Source organism: Triticum aestivum, chromosome 1B (assembly GCF_018294505.1).
Source record: "Triticum aestivum cultivar Chinese Spring chromosome 1B, IWGSC CS RefSeq v2.1, whole genome shotgun sequence".
Taxonomy (NCBI): Eukaryota; Viridiplantae; Streptophyta; class Magnoliopsida; order Poales; family Poaceae; genus Triticum; species Triticum aestivum.
Genome location: NC_057795.1, coordinates 451,149,055 through 451,155,690, shown reverse-complemented (window position 1 = coordinate 451,155,690; position 6,636 = coordinate 451,149,055).

The window sequence follows — 6,636 nt, the reverse complement described above, 5'->3', positions numbered from 1 at the left end:
CAGTTGATCTTTGGTGGTTGTTCACTTACTCTATCCATCAGTGTCCTGCTTTTCCTACAACATCTTTCATGATTCTACTCCCTCTGTCCCGTAATATAAGAGTGTTTTTGACACTACACTAGTGTAAAAAACACTCTTATATATTGGGACGGAGGGAGTAGTTTCTTTGCTAATTTGTGTTGCAAATGCCATGATACATTTATTTAGTCTGATATATTACTACTAAGTGTCTAGAAAGCCTGTGCTGTGCTCGAGACATTTTGTGCTGTATAGTAGGACTTGCCCTTTGTACTGGGAATTTCCTATACATACATAATTTCTTTCTTTCTATACAAGTATCTGCTTCAGGTTATTTACCGAAAAAGACTTTCGCCCCGCTTTATAAATAAAGCAAACCGCCACAAAACATACAACCGAAGCAAGTTCACACACACACACCACCCGAGTCTCACAACACAGTAAACAGGTTCTGCTGAGGGCACAGCTCAACAAGCCCAAAAGAAAGAAAGAAAACAACACACTCCAGGCGCAAGGAGTCTAGTCTGGATCCGGCGGGGGCGGAGGGGGCGGCGGCGACAGGCGGACGGCCATCGAGCGGAGGTCGGCGATGAAGGCGGAGATGGCGTCACGGTCCAGGGGGCGGCTAAGCGGCCGCCAAAGCTGCAAGAAACCCGAGAGTTTGTAGAGAGCGTCAGTAGCGCGAGGAAGGGGGGTACGCTGGATCACAAGCTTATTGCGAACGGTCCAAAGAGTCCAGGCAAGAACCCCAACCTCAAGCCACCTAATGTGGCGAGAGGACACGGGGGACATCTGGAGTTCAGCAAATAAGTCCGGGAAATTGGTGTGGCACCAACTTCCATCGACAACCTCGCGAAAACAGCTCCAGAGGAACTGAGCGGAGACGCAAGCGAAGAAAATGTGGTTCGAGTCTTCAGGGACCCCACAGAGCGGGCATATACCAGTGCCCGGGCCATTGCGCTTGCAGACCTCCACACCAGACGGGACCCGGCCGCGAATCCACTGCCACATGAAGATGCGAATCTTCAGGGGGACGCGGACGGACCACACCAACGATAGGGGGAGGGGGCGGAGGAGGGGGCAATGGCCATGTACAGCGACTTGGTGGAGAACTGGCCCGAAGGCTCCAGGCGCCAGCGCACAAGGTCCTGACTCCCATCCACCAACGGCTCGTGCAGAGCAACACAATCAAGCAACTCACGCCAGGCGGCGGATTCCGCCGGCCCAAAGGCCCGACGAAAAGCAAGGCGCCCTAAGTCAAGAAGGGCCCTATCGACAGAAATCATGGGGTCGACGGAGATAGAGAAGAGGGCGGGGAAGCGGGCCGCAAAGGGAGAGTCACCGGCCCAGCGATCAAACCAGAAGAGGGTCAAGAGGCCGGACCCCACCGAGATGGAGGTGCCAATGCGGAGCACCGGGAGAAGCTGGACAAGAGACTGCCAGAACTGAGAACCGCCCGATTTCTGGCAGAAGGCAAGGGGTTGACCCCGCAGGTATTTAGTCCGGATAATGTCGAGCTAGAGGCCACCTTGACCCTGCGCGATGCGCCACAGCCACCGGGAGAGAAGGGCAATATTCATCCTCTTAGAGCACATGATGCCCAGGCCACCTTGCTCCCTGGGCTTGCAAATGTCAGGCCAGCTGACCATGTGATACTTCTGCTTGCCATGCTCGCCAGCCCAATAGAATCGGGACTGAATTGTGGCGATCTCCTTATGGAGAGACTCATGGAGGCTGTAGAAACTCATAAGAAACAAGAGGAGGCTGGATAGGGATGAGTTGATGAGAATAGTCCGGGCCGCCTTAGAAAGCCACCTCCCCTGCCAGGGCTCGCACCGGGACTGGAGCTTAGTCACGGAGGGCCGCAGGTCCGCGACAGAGAGACGCGAATCGCTAATGGGCGTCCCTAGGTAGGAGGTGGGGAAAGAGCCCAGGCGACAGTTAAGTCTGTTGGCAATGGCCACAGACTCAGAAGGGGAATATCCCATTACCATAACATCACTCTTGTCGAAGTTGATCTTGAGGCCCGACATCCGTTGGAAGCAGAGAAGGAGGAACTTAAGGTTGGCGATGTCCACCTCCGAGCCTTCGACCATGATGATCGTGTCATCAGCATACTGGAGGATGGAGATCCCTGAGCCCCCAGAAAGGTGGGGGGTAATCCCACGAATGTGGCCAGTGGCTTTTGCCTTATCTAGAATGGAGGCAAGAGCGTCCACTACCATATTGAAGAGGAACGGGGAGAAGGGGTCGCCTTGGCGCACCCCACAAAGGGTAGGGAAGAAAGGACCGATCTCGCCGTTGATGTTGACCGCCGTGCGACCGCAAGAGACCATTTGCATGACTCTAGTGATCCATCGGTCATCAAAGCCCTTCCGAAGAAGGACTTCCCTGAGGAAGGTCCAGCTAACAGTGTCGTAGGCTTTATGAAAATCGATCTTTAGAAAAACCGCCTTCAGGCGTTTAACCCGGACCTCATGAAGTACCAGGACACCATCCAGGATGTACCGGCCCTTAATGAAGGCCGACTGGTTAGGATGGGTTATCCGATCCGCAAGCAGGGTCACCCTATTGGCGTACCCCTTGGCCAGGATCCGGAAGATCACGTTAATGACTGTGATCGGGCGGAACTGGCGGATGTCAGACGCCCCGTAGTTGAGGCGACCTAGGTCAATAGAACCAACAAAGAATTCATCGAAGATGGCCATGACCTCGGTTTAATCACGTTCTAGAAGGTCTGGAAGAAAATGACCGGGAGACCGTCCGGGCCCGGCGCAGAAGAGGGGTTCATACCCTTGATGGCCTCCCAGACCTCCTGCTCAGAGAAGGGGGCCGTCAGGGCCGCGTTCTCCGAGTCGGATACAAGTTGGGCACCAGCCCAACAATCGGGGGCGAGGGAGATGCCGCTCCTAGGAGCGGGAGAGAAGAGGGATCGATAGAAGCCGTCGACATGGGTCTGGATGTCACGGGGGTCCTGGAGGAGGGTCTCCCCATCCCAAAGAAGGGGATGGTGTTGCGTCTACGGTGGCCGTTGGCGATCGCCTGGAAGTAGGCAGTATCCGCGTCCCCCTTCAGGACCCATCTCTGAGCGCCCCGAAGGCGCCAATATGCTTCCTCGTCGGTGTAGATCACGGAAAGTTGGTCCTCGAGGTCGTAGCGGGATAGCCACTCGTCCGGGGAGAGACCCACCACGTCAGCCCGAAGGTCGAGGGCCTGGATCGCGGTCAGCAGCGCCTTCTTACGCTCCCTGGCGTCGCACCCAGATTGGCCCCCAACCCTTCATAAATTGCCTGCCACATTTCGCACAAAAGTGCCACGCGTCAATAGCAGAGGGGGGACGAGGGTGGGGGTGGGCCCGAGCCTCGATCCACCGAGCGCAGACGGCACCGGTGAATCCAGACTGGGAGAGCCAGAAAGTCTCGAAGCGGAAACGAGGGGGGATCGGCGGACGTTCGTCCACGGAAGAGAGAAGCAGGGGGACATGGTCCGGACCAATCCGAGTGATGGCGTGGAGAGAGGCTAGGGGACACCAGAGGTCCCATTCCGGGGATACCAGGACCCGGTCCAAGACAGACTGGGTCGGGGAGGCTTGTCGATTGGTCCAGGTGAACCAGGCCCCAATCCGATCAATCTCCCGGAGGGCGAGGTCAGTAATGAATTCATTAAACAATTGCATCCGGGCAAAGCACACATTGTCATTTCTCTTGTCCTCCGCGACGCGCAGCAGGTTGAAGTCGCCACCTACTACCACGGGGAGGGAGGCCGCCGAGGTCTTCCGGTGGAGCTCCTCCAGGAAGGCGGCCGACCTACTATGGTCGGCCGGCCCATAGACAATGATGACCTCCCACTTGAAGTTGAGCGATCTCTCGAATAACTCCATGCTGATGAAGAATTCGCCCCTATCCATGCTGCCCACCTCGAAGGTGGCATCCTTCACACCTAAAAGGATGCCACCCGAGTGGCCTGCGCTCCCACTAGAAGGGAGCCAGTGCCACGCAAAGAGGTGAGAGCTCAGCCGGTCAAGCTCAGGAAGCGAGAAATCGCGACGCATGGTCTCTTGCACAGCAACAATGTCGATGTGCTCATCCCGCATGTACTCCACTAACTGGCGGCGACGACCATCATGGCCGAAGCCGCGGATGTTCCAGAAAAGAGCCCGCATTAAGGAGCCATAGGGGGGCTGCTTGACCCCAGAACACGAGAAGCGCTTTGCGCACGAAGAGCCGCCGTGCGGGAGCGGGTACGGCCCCGGATCTCCGCCCTGGCCACAAGGAGGGGAGGCGCCGTCAGCCGCGGCACGGGCGGAGAAGGGGACACCCCAACCGCGGAGGCGGCTGGAGGTACGAGGAGGGCCGCACGGGCCTCCGCGAGTTTCCCATCGAGAACCTCACGAGCCCTGATAGCCGCGATCTGGGCTAGAGGAGGGCCAGCTTCCCCACTGAAAATGATCGCGGAGTCGGAGGCCACTTTGGCGAGGTTGCCCAGCGGCACAGACTCAAGCGCAGAGAAAGGATAAGACGAAGCAGAGGGGGGAATGGAGGGCGTACCTGGCTCCAGGTTACGGGCGTCAGCGCGTAGCTCCGCCCGCTCGGGAATGGGCAGAGCCGGGCTGCCCTCAGGGTGAGCAGCATCGAGCCGCGCACTCCGGCGGGAGGCAACCACCGGGGAGGAAGTCGACCGACTGCGATGGGAGTAAGCGGCAGAGCGGGGGGGAGGGGGCTGGGCCGCCAAAGGCGTGAGATCCGAGTCGCCCCCACCCCTGGGGGAGACGACGCAGGAGAGGTTAGCAGACCCGGCCCAGCACAGCCGAGGAGGAGAGGCGCTGGTGGTGACGGTGCAGCCGGCGGGGGACACGGCGCGAGGAGGGCCGATGAGACGGCAGTCGGGGCGACCCGCGGTGGCGACAAGGGCGGAGGAGCGTCCGGCCGAAGGGGGGAACGGGCGACGGGGGTGGTGGGGCCGGGGCGGGGGGGTTTGCCAGAAGGGGCGTCCCCCCACCGCGGGCGCCGCCGAAGAGTCTGGGAGCAGGCCGATGGACGGGGCCACCGAGTCCAGCACAACGGGCGGAGACGAGGCGGGGGAGCGCGGGAAAGAGGCCGGGCAAACCACCAGTCCCACACTGGAGATGTCGCTCCCCTCGGAGGGCGACACCGCAGAGAGCGGAGGGCCATCCAGCGGAGGGCAGGAAGCGGCCTGGCGGCCCTTGCCCCCCACGGCAGGAAGGGGGGCGAGGGGGATGGGGAGCGGGAGTCCTCGGACGCCCCCTCCTCATCCGAGCGGTGGGAGCGGGAGCGGTGACGGCCGTGGTAGTCCCCGCCGGCCCCCGAGTTGCCACCAGGGAGGCCGACGTCGAGGTAGCGGGGACGCCCCACGTGGTTGGGAGGTTCGGGGGTGAGCCTGAGGTCGAAGCCCTGGTCGTTGAAGAAGACCCGGACTGAGGTGTGAAGCTTGGAGGAGTCGAGGCACTTGACCTTGACCCGGACCTCCTCCTCCTTGCGCAGAGAGAGCTCGTCGACCGCCACCACCTTGCCCAAGAGACGAGACATCTGGCGGATAACGGGCTCGGACCGCGCAATATCGGGGAGGCCGGAGATGAGGATCCAGGCGGTGTCGAGGACAGCCACGGCCTGGGCGTCGAGAACCGGCTCGGATATCTCGACAACCAGCTGGTTGAGAGCGAGAGTGATCCGGCCACTACGCGTCGCGTAGCCGTAGCTGACGGAGTCGGGGAAGACGACAAAGAAGATGTGACCGGCGGTGGGGGTGATCACCCAGTCCCACTGGTGACGGTAAGATGGTTGAGCTCAGCCTCGATCATCTCCGGGGATGCCACCCCATCGACGACCGTGACGACCGCCCGAAGGGATGGCGACGACGGGGGGGGGGGCGTCAGGGACCTCGAGGTGGAAGAAACCCAACCCCTCGATCCCATGCCCATACATCATAAGCTCCGAGACCACCGGTCTATCCGGACACAGAAGGGCGGGGTTGACGGGATCCTTGCAGAGGTAGCAGCACTGGGGGTTGACGCAGTTGACTTGCGAGTGTCCCCTCACCCCACAGTTGAAGCAGGAGGGGCGAGGGAGACCGGAGATGGGGCCGGGAGCAGAGGAGGCGCCCGGACCCGCGGGAGGGGGCACGGCCGGCGTAACGCGAACACCCCGGTGTTTCTTCTTCTTGGCAGGCCCGGGCCGTCCACGGGCGGGGCCCCCACCAGGAGTAGGTGCCGGTGCCGCAACCCGGGTGGCAGAAGCGTGGGGAGGCACATATCGGCGCATTTCCGGGGTGGGGAGGATCCCATCCCGGGGGTGGGGAGGGCTGGTCCGAGCCGGGCGGGCGGGGAATGGAGAGGGGCCCCGGCGATGGGTCGGCGAAGGAGAGCGCCGGTGAGAGCGCCAGTCGCCCGACGATGCCCGCGGCGACCGGGACCTAGCACGGTCCTCACGGCGGGAGGGAGAGCGGCGGCAGTCACGAAGCTCGGGAAGCTCTCGCCGGAGCTCCTCCTCGCGCCGGAGGGCGTCGGGAGAGGGTCGGGACGGCTCACGCAGGAGCTCCCCCGCCTTCCTCTTGGCCCGGGAGGCCGCGTCCGTCCATTCGTGCGGCATGGATGGGAGCGAC